This window comes from Balaenoptera acutorostrata, chromosome 15 (genome assembly GCF_949987535.1).
Source record: "Balaenoptera acutorostrata chromosome 15, mBalAcu1.1, whole genome shotgun sequence".
NCBI lineage: Eukaryota > Metazoa > Chordata > Mammalia > Artiodactyla > Balaenopteridae > Balaenoptera > Balaenoptera acutorostrata.
In genome coordinates, this window is record NC_080078.1 from 39,502,178 (window position 1) to 39,521,845 (window position 19,668).

Sequence of the window (19,668 nt, forward strand, 5' to 3'; positions counted from 1 at the left end):
CAATAAAAATTAATTAAAAAAAAAAGACACCATTAGTATAACTAAAAGACACAGACTGGGAGAAAATATTTGCAAATCATATATCTGATAAAGGACTTGCATCCAGAATGTATAAAGAAATCTTAAAATTCAACAAGAAGACACACACAATTCGTTTTAATGGGCAAAAGATTTAAATAGACATTTCATCAAACAAGATATATAAATGGCTGATAAGCACATGAAAAGATGGTCAAGATCCTGAGTCCTTAGGGAAATGCAAACTAAAACCATAAACGGCTGTAATGAAGACAACTGACAACAACAAGTGTTGCTGAGGAAGTGGAGGCACAGGAACCTCCTACGCTGCCAGGAAGGGTGGGAAATGGTCTGGGAAATCTGGAAAACCAGGGCCAACCACACAACACAGAAACTCTACTCTTAGGGATCTTTGCAAGAGAAAGGAAAACGTGGGTCCAAACAAAGGCGTGTATGCAAATGTTTCCAGCAAGCGGCATTATTCAAAACAGCCAAGGAGCAGCAGCAACCCAGATGTCCACCAGCTGAGGAACGGATAAACACGATGTGGTCCCTCCATACAAAGGACTACTCTTCAGCCATGAAAAGGAATGAAATACTGACACACATACAACGTGAAAGAGCCTCAGAGACATTCTGCTAGATAAAAAGCCAGGCACAAAAGACTACAAATCATATCTTTTCACTTACAGAAAATTTTCAGAAAAGACAAACTTACAGAGCTCAGTGGTTTCCTGGGATTCTGGGGTAGAAGCAAGGGTTGACTGCAAACAGCACAAGAGATCTTTCTGGGGTGCAGAGATGTTGTAAAACTAGGCTGAGGTGAAGGGCATGACTCTATAAATTTACTAAAATTCATGAACTGTACACTTTAAATGGATGAATTTTTTGGTATATATGTTATACTTCAACAAAGCTCTTAAGAAACAAATGAATAGAAAGATAAAAAGGATTCAAGGGAAACTGACAAATACTGAAGTAAGGCAAAGAAGATCTAATATATGGATATTAGAAGTCCCTCAGAAGAAAAATCAAAGCAAAGAACAAATATTAAAACTATACTTAGTGACTTCCCTGGTGGCGCAGTGGTTAAGAATCTGCCTGCCAATGCAGGGGACACGGGTTCAAGCCCTGGTCCGGGAAGATCCCACATGTCGTGGAACAACTAAGCCCAGGTGTCACAATTACTGAGCCTGCGCTCTAGAGCCTGTGCTCCACAACAAGAGAAGTCACCGCAATGAGGAGCCTGTGCACCGCAACGAAGAGTAGCCCCCGCTCGCCACAACTGGAGAAAGCCTGCGTGCAGCAGCAAAGACCCAACGCAGCCAAAAACAAAATAAATAAATAAACTAAAAAAAGAAAAGAAAAGAAAACAAAACAAAACAAAAAAAACTATACTTAAGGGACTTCCCTGGTGATCCAGTGGTTAAGAATCTGCCTTCCAATGCACAGGTTCAATCCCTGGTCGGGGAACTAAGACCCCACATGCCTCGGGGCAAGTAAGCCTGCGTGCCACAACTGCAAAGCCCACACACCACAACTACTGAGGCTGCACGCTCTGGAGCCTATGCACCACAACTGGAGAAGCCCTCATGCTGCAATGAAGGTCCCGCATGCTGCAACAAAGATCCTGCATGCCACAACTAAGACCTGACACAGCCAAACAAATAAATTAATTAGCCAAAGCAATCTTAAGAGAAAAAAACAGAGCTGGAGGAATCAGACTCCCTGACTTCAGACTATACTACAAAGTTACAGAAATCAAGACAATATGGTACTGGCACAAAAACAGAAATACAGATCAGTGGAACAGGATAGAAAGCCCAGAGATAAACCCACACACCTATGGTAAACTAACCTATGACAAAGGAGGCAAGGATATACAATGGAGAAAAGACAGTCTCTTCAATTAAGTGGTGCTGGGAAAACTGGACAGCTGTATGTAAAAGAATGAAATTAGAACACTCCCAGGGCTTCCCTGGTGGCGCAGTGGTTGAGAATCTGCCTGCTAATGCAGGGGACACGGGTTCGAGCCCTGGTCTGGGAAGATCCCACATGCCACGGAGCAGCTGGGCCCGTGAGCCACAATTGCTGAGCCTGCGCGTCTGGAGCCTGTGCCCCGTGACGGGAGGGGCCGCGATAGAGAAAGGCCCGCGCACCGCGATGAAGAGCGGTCCCCGCACCGCGATGAAGAGTGGCCCCCGCTTGCCGCAACTGGAGAAAGCCCTCGCACGAACCGAAGACCCAACACAGCCAAAAATAAACAACAAATAAATAAATAAATAAATAAGAAAATCCTTTAAAAAAAAAAAAAAAAAAAAAAAAGAACACTCCCTAACACCAAACACAAAAAAAAACTCAAAATGGATTAAAGACTTAAATGTAAGACCGGACACTATAAAACTCTTAGAGGAAAACATAGGAAGAACACTCTTTGACATAAATCACAGCAAGATCTTTTTTGACTCACCTCCAAGAGAAATGGAAATAAAAACAAAAATAAACAAATGAGACCTAATGAAACTTAAAAGCTTTTGCACAGCAAAGGAAACTACAAACAAGACAAAAAGACAACCCTCAGAATGGGAGAAAATATTTGCAAATGAAGCAACAGACAAAGGATTAATCTCCAAAATATATAAACAGCTCATGCAACTCAATATTAAAAAACAAACAATCCAATCAAAAAATGGGCAGAAGACCTAAATAGACATTACTCCAAAGAAGACATACAGATGGCCAAGAGGCACATGAAAAAGCTGCTCAACATCACTAATTATTAGAGAAATGCAAATCAAAACTACAATGAGGTATCACCTCACACGGGTTAGAATGGGCATCATCAGAAAATCTGCAAACAACAAATGCTGGAGAGGGTGTGGAGAAAAGGGAACCCTCCTACACTGTTGGTGGGAATGTAAATTGATACAACCACTATGGAGAACAGTATGGAGTTTCCTTAAAAAACTAAAAATAGAATTACCCTATGACCCAGCAATCCCACTACTGGGCATATACCCAGAGAAAACCATAATTCAAAAAGACACATGTACCCCAATGTTCATGGCAGCACCATTTACAATAGCCAGGTCATGGAAGCAATGTAAATGCCCATCGACAGACAAATGGATAAAGAAGATGTGGTACATATATACAATGGAATATTACTCAGCCATAAAAAAGAACGAAATTGGGTCATTTGTAGAGACGTGGATGGACCTAGAGACTGTCATACAGAGTGAAGTAAGTCAGAAAGAGAAAAACAAATATCGTATATTAATGCATATATGTGGACTCTAGAAAAATGGTACAGACAAACCGGTTTGCAAGGCAGAAACAGAGACACAGATGTAGAGAAGAAACATATGGACACCAAGGGTGGGGGGCTGGGATGAATTGGGAGATTGGGACTGACATATATACACTAATATGTATAAAATAGATAGGTAATAAGAACCTGCTGTATAAAAAATAAAATTCAAAAACAAGAAAAAAAATAACTTTAAAAAGAAAAAACTATACTTAAGAAAAATTCCCTAGAATAAAAAAAATGTTTTTAACTACATATTTGGTTTTTTCCTTATTTTTTTCCTTGAGACTTTATTATTTTTTTAATTGAAGTACAGGGGCTTCCCTGGTGGCACAGTGGTTGAGAATCTGCCTGCCAATGCAGGGGACACGGGTTCGAGCCCTGGTCTGGGAAGATCCCACGTGCCGCGGAGCGACTAGGCCCGTGAGCCAGAACTGCTGGGCCTGCACGTCTGGAGCCTGTGCTCTGCAACAAGAGAGGCCCTGATAGTGAGAGGTCCACACACCGCAATGAAGAGTGGCCCCCACTCGCCGCAACTAGAGAAAGCCCTCGCACAGAAACGAAGACCCAACACAGCTAAAAATAAATAAATTAATTAATTAAAAAAAAAAATTGAAGTACAGTTGACTTACCATGTTTCAGGTGTCAACTACCTATTGAGAGAATATATCACGTCCCTAAGAATATCAACTCCCATCCCCAAAAGACCTCATACAAGACTTACTCTGGTGAATTTCTTAGACTTTAAAGGAAAAGAAAAAAATCCTTTCACTATGCAAAAATCAAGTGATTTATAAAAGAAAATTAGATGATCATTAACCTTTCTGGCAGCAACACCAAGTAACAAGGGATATTCGAATTCCACCATCCCATGTGTTGTTGAGGACTGGGATCCCCAACACGACTGAAAAAGGAGAAAAAGATATAAGACTGAAGATGCCAGGCAAATACCCTATTATCCTGATTTTGAATTTTAAGTACCACCATGAAGCATCACTCATGATGCACTAAAAACAAAACAATCGCTTTCTATTCTGTCCACTTAGCAGTCAGCACCCCTCACACCCAGGTGAAGGTATTTACATTCCAATTCCCATTAGAGGGCACCAGGACCCTTGGAGAAGTGCTAGGGAAAGTGCAGGCTGAGCCTGGACTATCTTGTCATCCCTGAGAGCAAAGATGCTGTGAAAGACTTTGTCAGGTCACATCAAAGAACTCAGAAGCCAACCTGAAAGTGAGTTGACCTGAGCACTGACTGGACACACCAAACTCGCCTCAACCCACAATGGAGTGACAGCAGTAAAAGTCACCGCTTATCACTGGAGACACTAGGGAACCCGCTTATTATTGTGAAAATTAACCCATAAAGGGAAAGAATCAAGCGGTGGGCCTGCCTTCCCTACACAGGCATAATGGGGCCACAGTAGATGAACGAGGGCAATAGCTCTGTACAGAGCATCCCATCTACTAAGCACAGCAGCGATGGGATCAGAACAGCAGGTCCTGCCCGCGATCCTTGGTGAGGTAACAACATGTCACACATCACACAATACGATGTTCAGTGCCCCCAAGGGCACAGAAGATACACTCAGACACCACGTGTCTCTGATGGAACCACGAGACACTGCCTGAATCCACCCGGAATCCAACTGCCAATTTACAGGAAATACAATGATCAACATGTGTTAACAATACTGAGGGGTGTACTCAACAAAACCCAGTCCGTGAGACCCTTGACAGAGACAGACAAGGGACCTGCTGTCTTTAAGGGAAAAAAAGATGGAGAGGAACCTTTACTGAGAGACTCAGGAGAGGGACGTCCCTGGTGGCGCAGTGGCTAAGAATCCGCCTGCCAACGCAGGGGACACCGGTTCGAGCCCTGGTCCGGGAAGATCCCACATGCCGTGGAGCAACTAAACCTGCGAGCCAAAACTAGAGCCTGTGCTCTAGAGCCCGCGAGCCACAACTACTGAAGCTCGCAAGCCTAGAGCCTGTACTCCTCAACAAGAGAAGCCACCGTGAGGAGAAGCCTGCGCACTGCAACAAAGAGTAGCCCCCTCTCGCCGCAACTAGAGAAAGCCCACACACAGCAACGAAGACTCAAAGCAGCCAAAAATAAATAAATTAAATTAATTAATTAAAAAAAGAGAGACTCAGGAGAGATACATCAACCTACTACCATGCAGGGACTTTGTGGATCTGGACTCAAAATTTTAAAGCTTTTAATCGTATTTATAAGATAACTAGAAACTTGAATACTGACTGATGCAAGATACTGAATACTAATTATTTGATGATATTGAGGAACGGTGGTTAATTTTTATAGGTGTGACAATGATATTTTGGTAATTTTTCCAAGTGCATTGCTTTTCTTGGCCACGTCATGTGGCATGTGGGACCTTAGTTCCCCGACCGAGGATCGAACCCATACCCCCTGCATTGGAAACATGGAGTCTTAACCACTGGACGGCCAGGGAAGTCCCAGTGCATTGCTTTTTTGATATATACTTATTGAAATATTTAGGGGGTAAGGCATATATGTGGTTACACATATGTACCCGGCTGGCATGGCTGAGAAGTGTCAGAGCAGGGGGGCACACACCAGGGAGGCATCACACAATTCTCTCTAGTTTTCTATAGGCTTGAACTTTCCATAATGAAAATAAGAGAGAAAAGGAGAAAAAGACCAAAGAAGAGCAAGAAAGAAAGAGAGGAAAGACGGGGGGAGGAGAGGGAGCAAAGGAGGAGGCAGTCAGCCAGGGAGAGGGCGGACCTTGGACCACAAAGGGCTGGCGCATGGACAGGGCGCACTCGGGGAGGGGTACAGGCAAACAGGGAGCTCAGCAGTGGAGAACCCACTCTGGCCAAGGCCCCCCACAAGCACTGTTCTGTGCTGGGCAGGCTGGTGGACGCTGCCACGGTCAGCCCTCTCCCCCATCTGCTGACGTGCGTGGACAGGGACCAGCTCAAGCCGACGGACCCACAGCTCAGGATTCTCTAGCCTTCCCCCATCCCAGGGCCTATGTGTTCCTGAGACACTGGGCTTGGAAGTCCACTCAGAAGCTGACTTCTTGAGACCATGGAGTCTGAATCCTCCCTCCTTATCTCACGAAGGCCTTCATTCCTAAAGCTCCTCGCTTGCTGGGGACCTGAAATCCACAGTGGCCAATCTGTCCTTAAGATTCCTAAGAATTTCAACAATGAAGCTACCAATTGGACACAAAGTACCAAGCTATTCATTCCTAAACATTAACCAATGCTTTTTAAACAAATTATTAAATAGTTACCATGTTAGAAAGAGCAAGGATGAATCAAAGCATTCATTTTTTTTAAACTCCACTTTAGGACTTCCCTGGTGGCACAGTGGTTAAGAATCCACCTGCCAATGCAGGGGACACGGGTTCGATCCCTGGTCCTGGAAGACCCCACATGCCGCAGAGCAACTAAGCCCATGCGCCACAACTACTGAGCCTGTGCTCTAGAGCCCGCAAGCCACAACTATTGAGCCCGAGTGCCACAACTACTGAAGCCCGTGCGCCTAGAGCCCGTGCTCTGCAACCAGAAAAGCCACCACAATGAGAAGCCCACGCACCGCGTGGAAGAGTAGCCCCCACTCGCCACAACTAGAGAAAGCCCATGCGCAGCAACGAAGACCCAACACAGCCAAAATTAAAAAAAAAAAAAAAATCCACTTTATTTTTCTTTATGATTTGGAGGATAAATCAATGTCCATGCAGCTAATGATTGGGGGATGGTTCTATTCTCCAAGCCCAAAAGTACTCCATTCAGAGGCCTTCAGGAAAACAACAAGGCTGGAAATTAAGAACCTGCCATTTGTTGCAAAGAAGAGACAGAAAACCAAGCTCAGAGAAGTACACCCCATCCAAGCCAGCCAACACCCCGTCGGGCAGACAGACACAGGAGACCACAGAAACACCCCAGGAGAGAACCCCACTCTGCAACCAGCTGCAGGCAGGCGGGCCCAGCTTCCACGTGGTTATTCTAACAAGAGAAATTTACTGGCAAATTATATTGTTTCTGCTACAGACCTGCAGACATAATCTGCAGAAGAAGCCAGAACAACTTCTCCAACCACAGCTAACTCCAGCCACAGAAGCCCCAGTCACAGAAATCATGGGAAAGCACAGCCCTTCACAAGGAGAGCGACCCTTCTTCCTGCACCTGCTCGTTACTACTGTCCTTGAACTGTAACATTTTCAAAACAGCTTGTTTTATCAGAAGCACCTCAACCATTTACAGAACACTCCAGCCTACATAAGTAGAATCCTGACAAGTGCACATGGAACATTTATCAAGACAGTCTATATACTGGGCCATAGAACAAGTTTCAAAAGACTCAGGTCTCAAGTCAACTTCATTAACCATTAGGGAATGTAAATTCCCACTGCAGTGAGGTGCATGTGTATTTGAATGGCCAGAATGTAAGACTGGCCACACCACGCACACCAAGTGTTTGGAGGATGAGAATTGGAATTCTCCTACACTCTGCTGCCAACTGGAAAATTCCACAACCACTTTGGGAAACTGTCTGGAAATTCCTAAGAAGGTCAGCCTTATTCCTACCACACAATCACACAAAAGAAGTCATTTCACTTCTAGGTGTTACTCAAGAGAAATGAAAGCAGACGTGCAAAGCAAGACTTGTAGATGAAGGATAGCAGAAGCCTTATTTGTAACGGTCAAAAAAATGGAGACACCAGAAGCAAGAAAAACTACAATCCTGCAGCCTGTGGACCAAAAACCACAGTTACAGAAAGATAGACAAGATGAAAAGGCAGAGGGCTATGTACCAGATGAAGGAACAAGAAAAAACCCCAGAAAAACAACTAAATGAAGTGGAGATAGGCAACCTTCCAGAAAAAGAATTCAGAATAATGATAGTGAAGATGATCCAGGACCTCGGAATAAGAATGGAGGCAAAGATTGAGAAGATGCAAGAAATGATTAACAAAGACCTAGAAGAATTAAAGAACAAACAAACAGAGATGACCAATACAATAACTGAAATGAAAACTACACTAGAAGGAATCAATAGCAGAATAACTGAGGCAGAAGAACGGATAAGTGACCTGGAAGACAGAATGGTGGAATTCACTGCTGCGGAACACACTAAAGAAAAAAGAATAAAAAGAAATGAAGACAGCCTAAGAGACCTCTGGGACAACATTAAACGCAACAACATTCGCATTATAGGGGTCCCAGAAGGAGAAGAGAGAGAGAAAGGACCAGAGAAAATATCTGAAGAGATTATAGTCGAAAACTTCCCTAACATGGGAAAGGAAATAGCCACCCAAGTCCAGGAAGCGCAGAGAGTCCCATACAGGATCAACCCAAGGAGAAACACACCGAGACACATAGTAATCAAAGTGGCAAAAATTAAAGACAAAGAAAAATTATTGAAAGCAGCAAGGGAAAAACGACAAATAACATACAAGGGAACTCCCATAAGGTTAACAGCTGATTTCTCAGCAGAAACTCTACAAGCCAGAAGGGAGTGGCATGATATACTTCAAGTGATGAAAGGGAAGAACCTACAACCGAGATTACTCTACCCGGCAAGGATCTCATTTAGATTTGATGGAGAAATCAAAAGCTTTACAGACAAGCAAAAGCTACGAGAATTCAGCACCACCAAACCAGCTCTACAACAAATGCTAAAGGAACTTCTCTAAGTGGGAAACACAAGAGAAGAAAAGGACCTACAAAAACAAACCCAAAACAATTAAGAAAATGGTCACAGGAACATACATATCGATAATTACCTTAAACGTGAATGGATTAAATGCCCCAACCAAAAGACATAGACTGGCTGAATGGATACAAAAACAAGACCCATATATATGCTGTCTACAAGAGACCCACTTTAGACCTAGGGACACATACAGACTGAAAGTGAGGGGATGGAAAAAGATATTCCATGCAAATGGAAATCAAAAGAAAGCTGGAGAGTAGCTATACTCGTATCAGATAAAATAGACTTGAAAATAAAGAATGTTGCAAGAGACAAGGAAGGACACTACATAATGATCAAGGGATTAATCCAAGAAGAAGATATAACGATTATAAATATATATGCACCCAACCTAGGAGCACCTCAATACATAAGGCAACTGCTAACAGCTATAAAAGAGGAAATCGACAGTAACACAATAATAGTGGGGGGCTTTAACACCTCACTTACACCAAAGGACAGATCATCCAAAATGAAAATGAATAAGGAAACAGAAGCTTTAAATGACACAATAGACCAGTTAGAGTTAATTGATATATATAGGACATTCCATCCAAAAACAGCAGATTACACGTTCTTCTCAAGTGCGCACGGAACATTCTCCAGGATAGATCACATCTTGGGTCACAAATCAAGCCTCAGTAAATTTAAGAAAATTGAAATCATATCAAGCATCTTTTCAGACCACAACGCTATGAGATTAGAAATGAATTACAGGGGAAAAAAACGTAAAACAGACAAACACATGGAGGCTAAACAATACGTTACTAAATAACCAAGAGATCACTGAAGAAATCAGAGAGGCAATCAAAAAATACCTAGAGACAAATGACAATGAAAACACGACGACCCAAAACCTATGGGATGCAGCAAAAGCAGTTCTAAGAGGGAAGTTTATCGCTATACAAGCCTGTCTCAAGAAACAAGAAAAATCTCAAGTAAACAATCTAACCTTACACCTAAAGAAACTAGAGAAAGAAGAACAAACAAAACCCAAAGTTAGCAGAAGGAAAGAAATCATAAAGATCAGAGCAGAAATAAATGAAATAGAGACAAAGAAAACAATAGCAAAGATCAATAAAACTAAAAGTTGCTTCTTTGAGAAGATAAACAAAATTGATAAGCCATTAGCCAGACTCATCAAGAAAAAGAGGGAGAGGACTCAAATCAATAGAATCCGAAACGAAAAAGGAGAAGTTACAACAGACACCGCAGAAATACAAAGCATCCTAAGAGACTACTACAAGCAACTTTATGCCAATAAAATGGACAACCTGGAAGAAATGGACACATTTTTAGAAAGGCATAACCTTCCAAGACTGAACCAGGAAGAAACAGAAAATATGAACAGACCAATCACAAGTAATGAAATTGAAACTGTGATTAAAAATCTTCCAACAAACAAAAGTCCAGGACCAGATGGCTTCACAGGTGAATTCTATCAAACATTTAGAGAAGAGCTAACACCTATCCTTCTCAAACTCTTCCAAAAAATTGCAGAGGAAGGAACACTCCCAAACTCATTCTATGAGGCCACCATCACCCTGATACCAAAACCAGACAAAGACACTACAAAAAAAGAAAATTACAGACCAATATCACTGATGAATACAGATGCAAAAATCCTCAACAAAATACTAGCAAACAGAATCCAACATCACATTAAAAGGATCATACACCACGATCAAGTGGCATTTATCCCAGGGATGCAAGGATTCTTCAATATACGCAAATCAATCAATGTGATACACCATATTAACAAACTGAAGAATAAAAACCATATGATCATCTCAATAGATGCAGAAAAAGCTTTTGACAAAATTCAACACCCAGTTATGATAAAAACTCTCCAGAAAGTGGGCATAGAGGGAACCTACCTCCACATAATAAAGGCCATAAAAAAAAAAAAAAAAAATGGAGACAACCCAAATGTCCATCCACCCAAGAATGTATAAAATGTGGTATTCCATGGGGGGAAAAAATAAGCAGCAGCAGTCATGGTGACAAGAAGCAAAATGTTCTAGGGGCTCCTGTAGCAATACATAAACTTCATACCGACGTGAGGGTGGGCAGGCGTGGGTGGGAGAGAAGCTGATGGTAGCTCATCTCGAATGTCCACAATGAGCCTTGCAGCTCGCCCACCTAAAGACATCTGACCTGCTTTCTAGGAGCATCTATAAAGCAGCTAAACTACGTGCCGTATATATACAATGGTTTTCCCTGCTGCCGAGAACTCCTCTCAGCTGTCCTGGGCTGCTCTGCCCAAGCACCTGGAGGGACCAGCCAGCACCCGAGGCATCCAGAGGCCACCTGCCTCTGCACCTGGAGGGGTGATTCTAGATCACCTGTTACGATGAACTGATTAACCACCCCTGGTTTAAAAGGGAGGGCTTAGAAAATTCTAAAATAAAAGCATCGTGCTGGTCTTAGATGGACAAGGTCATTCCTCATGTATCACATTCAGGAATCCACTTTTGTCTTTAGACACAGGTGTTGCAGTGTCGCCAGCCGTGTCCTTTGTGGATGGATGGCGCCCACTCAGAGCCCAGCTGTACCCTGTGACTGGGAGGCTCTTCTTGCCGTGCTTTGGGACAGGGACACCAGAAGCTGCTGTCTCCCTACGTCTGTCATCGCTAGGAGTTTGGAGGCTTGCTGTTTGAAGATCTTGGTGCGGGAGGTGGGGGTCAGGGAGGCTGGGGTCTGGGGCAGGGGCACCTCCAGCCGCTTCAGGGGATGCAGCCATTCCTACCACCTTATTTCTTTAACAGCTTTATGGACATACAATTCACCAATTTAAAGAGTACAATTCAGTGGTTTTTCGTGTATTCACAGAGCCGTCTCCATGTTATTTTAAAGACAATAAAATCTTAAAATGCACATGAGAATACTCGGGAAAATAGTCAAGTGGAAACACTCAAGCTTTATGCAAACGTGCTGAAAAGATGAAACAGAATTTACAGGAGTAACAGAGAACATGTCTGTTCAACTTATGCAACCCTGTTAATCAGGGTGAAGAGGAGGCACAGCTGGACGCAGAGGCCTCTCCACCCCTCCCTGCATCTCAACTCCCAGAAGGGGCACTATGGGCCCCCCAAGGGGCTACGAAAGGGTCCCCCTCCTGGCCCTTCTCTGGATCAAGGACTATCAGGCCCTGCTCCCGGACATGTGAGGGCAGCGTGCAGTGTGCCCTCCAGCCTGTCACCTCTCCGCACATAACAGAAGTGGAGGCGTCATTCCTTACAGGACACCCCTGGACTCCCAGCCTAACCCAGGCCCCTTAGAATAAGTAAAGGAGGAAAAGAAGAAACCGCACAGTTATCCAGCACAGGTACGTACAGGTATGCAGCTCAGCAGCCACGGCGCTGCAGGCTGGAGCAGGACAGACCTCCCTCACTCCCGCCCGCCTGGCTCCGTTCGGAAGCCCTTCTTTCTGCTCTTCAGCTTCGGATGGTTTTGGGGGTTCACTGCCTCTACGTCTAACTAATGTGCTCCTGGTGCTACTTCGTGGCTTGTCAAATTTACATGCTGCATTTTGGCCTCCTATGGTGAAAAGCAAGAATTCAACACCACCCTCCCACCCCAGTTTAGCTAGGCCTTCTGCAGCGTTCACATCATGGAGTACAGAAATATTTTTCACTGGAGAGCACTGCCTTGCTTACATAATTTCTTCCTCTGCTTAGCAATTCCCTTGCTTTCCATGCCTCCACTGTCCACACACCTACTGCTCTATCCAACCTTCCCCAGACCCCCACCCCCCGGCCCCACCCGACTCCTTGTGTTTCCTCATGCCGCTGCTCCCAGCCCGTGATCCCACCTTCCATGCTGGGAACCCTGTGTCCTCCGTTCTTAGTGCCCTTCATCTCACAGAAGCCCCTGCAGCTTCGTGAGGAGGGGGTGTGTGGTATGCACCCTGAGCATCCTCATCTGAGGCCAGCACTCTCCCCTTACCTGGGCAGGTGCCTGCACCCGGCTGTAGGGTGGAAACCTGTCCCGATGCAGTGGGAAGGCCATCCACCCCACTCCTGCACGTGCTGTGGCCTCTTGATACCAACCCCATCGTAATGCTTTGTGTGTGGCCTGTTTTAATCTCCTTCTCTTTATTGGCAGGATTCGCCATATTTGCTGGGGGTACTTTCTCCTCACAGGAAGAGCCCTTTCACCTGGAGACGCAGTCCTCCTGAAGGTCCCTATGACGGTGTCTCTGGGCCCCTCCCCACACCTGTTGGTCCAGCAGTGCACCTCATTAATCACGCCCTCGTCCTTATCTTTCATCTCCTAGTATCTCTGCCTTTTAAAGAAGTTTCTGGGATGTATTCTTGACTTGATCTTCGTTTTTAATTTCTTATTAAAGAAATGCTTTTATTTCGTTTTTAATTTCTGAGGGTGTGTTCTAGTTCTCTGAATGTGATGTGTTCTTTAATCTGACAACATAAATCAAGTTTCATTTTCCAAGTTTTCTTCTGCTCTCTGCACTGACTCTGTTCCCTTCAAGTGCCTTCCACTTTTTCTTTTTTGTTTTTGGGTTTGGTCTCTGCCTTTCTTGTTGGAGGCTTCCCTAAAGTATCTGAGGTCCCTGACCGTCCCTCTATACTTAAAAGTGGTCACTAAAAAGCTGACGAGCTGGGCTTGTCGACTGGGGACCTTACTGCAGGTGCCTTGGGCAGAGACCTGGCTCTGTGTTGTCCGCTGCTCCAGGACTGGACGCTATGGGGACAGGGTCCTGAGAGAGCTTGTGAATATGATGGGATAGCCGTGTGCGGCAAACATGAAGGCCAGTGCGTGTGTTAACTGTAGCAGACAGCTGGTCACAAAGAAGTAAGCTGTTGTGCTGTGAGGGCCACGTGGCTGGACCTGAGGGTGGCCAGTAGGACCCAAGGGCTGTTGCCTGCCAACCACCAGCAAGAAAACAGGGATATCAGCCCTACAACCACAAGGAACTGAATGAGCGTGGTGGAGGACCCTGAGTCCCAGGTGGGAATGCAGCCTGGACAGACACCAGGCAGAGGGCACAACCAGTGCAAAGGGCCAGAGGAGGCGAGCCCGTGGCACACAGGGAGCCTCAAGGAGGCCAGTGGCTGGAGCAGAGGGAGTGAGGGGTTGGCAGCAGAAAGGAGGTCAGTGCCCTGGGAGAGCTCCGAGCACAGGAGTCACAGGATTTGCCTTAACACTACTATCTGGCTGCCTGTGAGCCAAGGCTGCAGGGTGGGGCAATAAGGCAGTGCTCCCACAAGGCAAGCAGAGCAACAGGCGAAGCCTGAGAAGTGGTGGGACTCTGGACGTACCCTGACGACAGAGCCAGCAGCATTTCCCAAATGGATCAGAAGTCGGGTGAGAGAAAGACGTTTTGGCCCGAGTCGCTGAAAGGGTGGGACTGCTGTTTACTGAGATGGGGACACTGCAGGTGGCACTCAAAGCTTCAGCCATGAGTCTGAGACGTCCATCTGACATCCCAGCATGAGCCCAGCATCCAGGAGTGCGCCGGGCTGGAGAAGTGATGTTGGGGGTCATCAGCACAGAGGCCACATTTACAGTGTTAGCCTGGGAGTCAGTGAGACCAAAGGGGGAGGAGCAGCCCTGGGCGAGGAACTAGCGAAGTGAGACTCAACAGCCAGCGGTGTTCAGTGCTGCATGCGGCAGGGCAGGCCAGGCAGGTGACGCACAATCACGAACCAACGTAACCATGACAGCGCAGGCGTCCAGAGCGTCTGCGGCTTTCCTCACTCTGACCTAGAAATGGGGCTGCCTCATTGAGCCTTCACTTTCCGAAGGCTTTTAATGCCTACTGCTACTTTACCTTCAGAAAGGCTTTGATGGCACGCTTTCAAAAATCTTTTAGTTGTGATAAAATATACATAAAATTTACCATCTTAACCATTCTTAGGTGCGCAGCTCAGTGGCATTAAGTACATTCACACTGCTGTGCACCATCACTCCCAGCAACTCCAGAACTTTCTCATCTTCCCAACTGAAACTGTCCCCACTAAGCACTAACTCCCCACCCCCTCCTCCAGCCCCTGGCAACCTCTATCTACTTTCTGTCTCTGAATCTGATGTTCTAGAGACCTCGTAGAAGGGATCATACAGGATTTGTCCTTTTGTGTCTGGCTCATTTCACTGTGCAAAATGTCCTCCAGGTTTGTCCGTGTTGCAGTGTGTGTCAGAATGTCCTTCCTTTTTAAGGATAAATGGCAGTCGCTGTATGCATACACCACATTCTGTTTATCCATTTATCTGACCATGGACACTGGTGTTGCTTTCACTTTTTGCTGACTGTAAATAGTGCTGCTATGAACAAGGATGTGCAAATATATAATGGTATAATTTTAAGAAGAAAAAATGTACATGCAGTGTGATTCTAACACAATGACATTTAGCAACCTGGGTAAATATTATCATATTACTTCTCAAGAGGGTCTACGTGTAAAACGCTAGTGGTTTATTCCCATTTCCTAGTCTCCCTCCACAGCTACTGAAGCGCTTTGAATTTTATGTCCTCTGTTTGAAACTGGTTGTTTTCCTTTCTTGGATCATGGACACTTTCCCCTACTGTATTAGCGTCCTGTGGCTGCTATAACAAATTACCACAAACTTAGTAGCTTAAAACTACAGAAACCTATTCTCTTACAGTTCTGGAGGTCAGAGTCCAAAATGAGTCTTTAGGCTGAAATCAAGGAGTTGCCAGGGCTGGTCCCTCCTGGAGGCTCCAGGGGAGAGTCTGCCCCCTGGCCGTCTGGCTGCCAGCATTCACTGAGGCTGGACACCCCAAGCCCGACTTCCATTGCCACACAGCCAAGTTCTCTTATCCTCCCACCTCACTGTTATAAGGACCCTTGTGGTTCCACTGAGGGCCCACCAGGATAACCCCATCTCAAGACCCTTAATTTAATCACATCCACAAAGTCCCTCTTGCCATGTAAGGTAATGTTCACAGTCTCCAGGGAATAGGACCTGGATGTCTTCCGGGGCCACTGTCAACCGACCACACCCAACTTACTTTTTTAAAATAACACTTTATTGAGATACAATTTCCACCCTTACTGTTTTAAGTCAATCCACTCCTCTTGGAAGAAATTCAGCTTACCTGAATGTTGATTTTATTTTACTTTATTAACATTTTATATATTTATTTATTGAAGTAGAGTTGATTTACAATGTTAATTACTGCTGTACAGCAAAGTGATTCAATTATACATATATACATTCTTTTTTATATATATTCTTTTCCATTATGATTTATCATAGGATATTGGATATAGTTCTCTGTGCTATAAAGTAAGACCTTGTTTATCCATTCTTTATATAAAAGCTTACATCTACTGACCCCAACCTCTCACTCCATCCCTCCCCCAACCCCCTCCCCCTTGGCAACCACCAGTCTGTTCTCTATGTCCGTGATTCTGCTTCTGTTTCACAGATAGGTTCATCTGTATCATATTTTGGGTTTCACATCTAAGTGATATCAGACAGTATTTGTCTTTCTCTTTCTGGCTTACTTCACTTAAGTATGATAATCTCTAGCTGCATCCATGTTGCTGCACTGAATGCTGATTTTAAACCTTTATTCTCATCCGTTTGGCAGGGGCCCACTGCCATGGTCCATTTTGCTCAATGCTATACCCCAGGGTGAGAATGGTGCCTGGCCCATGGCAGGTGCTCAGTAAACATTTACTCAGTGAAAGGAGGGCTCTGTCACAGGGACCAGCAGCTGGACGCAACAGCGGGGGGCTGGTCGAGACCCCCTTAATGCGGCCAGATCAAACCATGCCCCAGAAGAACACCTGCGTCTCCCAGAGCAGGTGGCTGCCCAGAGTGGACTTTCATGTCCCCCTTTATGGGGAGAGACCCCCACCTCCCCACTGGGGAACCAATGTCCTCTTGGACCCTGTGCTCTGCCTCAAGGAAAGGCCTCTCTCTCCTTGGTGGAGCAGGCAGCCCAGAGTCACCATGTAGGGACAGTGTCTAAGAAAGACACCACCACAGAAGCCCAGGCTGCTACTGGTGGCTCCTGGGCCCAGGCTGGCATGGCATGAGTCGCCACTGAAAACAAGCTCTTCACAGAGTGAATCACGCTGATTAGGATGGACTTTCTCATAAAAGTGTGGTACAACCCTCGCTTTGTTCCTAGGAAGATCACACAAGCACAGGAAAGAGCTGGGGGCACACATTTCAGGGCCTTCCAGCAGCTACAGCTCCAGAACATGGCAAAGCCTCTGATTTGCACATACTCACTTTTCTAGATAAGAAGAGACACAGCACCACAGGCCATGTGAAACAACAGATAAAACCCCTACTTTAAGGTACCTGACCGCCCTTGGCCCTAAGGCTGCCCCTGTGTGCTCCAGACGGTTACAACCCAGGGCACTGGGTAAGCACAGCCTGGGACCCAAAACTCTTTCCCTTGTGCCTTCAGCTCCCTCCTGGGTGTATCTGAAGGCACAGATTTACAAGTGGCACAAGGACTTCATTATGTGATCATTCTGCTTAAACAAAGAGCTCTGAGATGGTCCTCTGCCCCTCGCAGGCTGCCGAGGTGAGCCAAGCCCCCCAGGTGAGCTGTACCAAGGGCGACGTTGGGAAGACGGCCTGCGAGCGTCACTCTTTAAGTCCCCGGAAGAAGACACCCTCTACAAGGAGAGCTGATGCTGCAAAGTCACCACCAGAAACAAGGCAAACCTCAAGCAGAGCCCCGCCCTCAAGTAGTGCCAGTGTTTTGCTTCACTTGGACAACCGACTTGTGACGTGGGCCAGAGAGGCCAAGGCAATCAGCAGGGGAAAGAAGAGATGACAAGACGCAAAAGAACATCCTCCCATGCAGGTCCCAGAAGACCCAGGAAGACCGACACCCCCACCCCAGGACCATCAGGACATACCTCCTCCACTCCCCACACTGCACTCAGCACAGTCTCTCCCCCCACGTGCCCCATCCTGCTCGCTGGGGCTTCGACCTGCACCTGGCCCAGGGTGGCACACAGCTGGGAACAAATGCGTGAGTGCCCAGAAGACAGCCTCTCTCCCGCAGTCCTTCGGGTCTTCTCGCAGAACCGTTTCCCCACAGGAAACCCAGTACAGGAGCCAACAGTTACCTGGTTCAGCCACCTGACTGGGGACAACGCCCTTCAGATGTCACTCCCCAGCACCAGACCAGGTCAGAAACAGCCACACCCATGTAGTCTGTGGTTGGGTTTCAGTAGTTTTGTTTTGTTTTGAGATTTGTTTAAACCTAAAAGTGACAGTTCCTAGATTGTGACAGTACCTAGGACAAATCTTGAGAGGACTGAAAAAAAACTCCAGAAGCTCTAAAATGCGAAGCGTTAAACCTTGGAGCTAAATCAAGCTAACTGTAGAACTGGCCTAATGTCTATGATCATCACAATTTTTTAAAAATTATCAAGAGATCATGCAACAGTGGAGAAAACTTCTAAGTCAGCACAAAATGAAAATTCTTCAGGCTCTCATTCTGTCCACTATCATCCTGTTTTCTCTACCTTCATCTTCTGCACTTTGCTCTTTAAAAGCAGAATGCTAAACCAAAACAAAGACAGTATTTATTCCTTAATGATACAGACTGATGGCATCCATCTGAAATATATAAGAAGGGATAATAGCACAAAAGAAAGGAACTCTACAGAAACTCATAACATTTTTACAGCTCCACAGGATTTTAGAGGCTGCTTGAGCCAACCCCCACATCACAGGTTAAGAAATGGAGGCCAGTCAGCACTCACTATGACACAAAAGATACGCACACAAAAATACTGTTCACTAACACTTTTAGAGAAACATCAGGTCAAATACACTCATAAGAAAAATGCAAGTTAAAACTACACTGATATACCATTGTCCCTGTATCAGATTGGCAATACTTTTCTAGAGGACAATTTGGTGTTAAAAACATTTAAAAAATCATTTAAGATCTATACATGTTTCCCCAGCAATTCCATTCTTAAGACTTTAACCTAAAGACATAATAAAGATTGTGCAGGAAGATTCAGCTAGGAGAAAGCTTATAACAGCAGAAAAATGAAAACCTAAAATACCAAAGACAGAGGATTAACTGAATAAATTCTAGCACATTCATTCATATGATGGAAAAGTAGGCATTAAAATCATGTTGTAGGAGTAAATCTGTCAACATTGAGAGATGATGACAATATACTGATTTAAAGTAAATTAAAACTGTAAGTTAATTGTGACTCTGGTTTTATTTATCTCTCTTACATAAATAATGACTTAAAGCCTAGAAGGTTGAAATGATTCACAATGCCAGATGAGATTTTCGTTTTCTCCTTTATTTGCATGTTTTTATGTAAATGTACATTATCTTGTTATTGCTTTAAAGGCAATACCAACCTGAGAACAGGTTCTTGATTCACATGTTACAAATGCTAAGATTCCTCCTACGAGAAAGTTCTTAGTGTAAAAGAGAAAGCCAAATGTTCCTCCAAATGCGGATTAAGCCCCACTAACCAGTACTTCTCGCAAAAGGCATCATAAGGCAGGCTCCTTGAAGGCAGTTTTTAAAAATAAAATCACCAAGAGGAAAATGTCTGGTGACTTTGTGGCTTTTCTCTCCTCACCAGCCAGAGTG

The 19,668-nt window shown here is 44.9% G+C and overlaps 1 protein-coding gene across 4 annotated transcripts in view; it reads right to left on the reverse strand.

The window, feature by feature from the left end:
- The window catches only part of RAB11FIP3 (RAB11 family interacting protein 3), an 85,850-nt gene that overhangs the window by 41,564 nt on the left and 24,618 nt on the right, over positions 1-19,668 (reverse strand). The window lies entirely within an intron of this gene.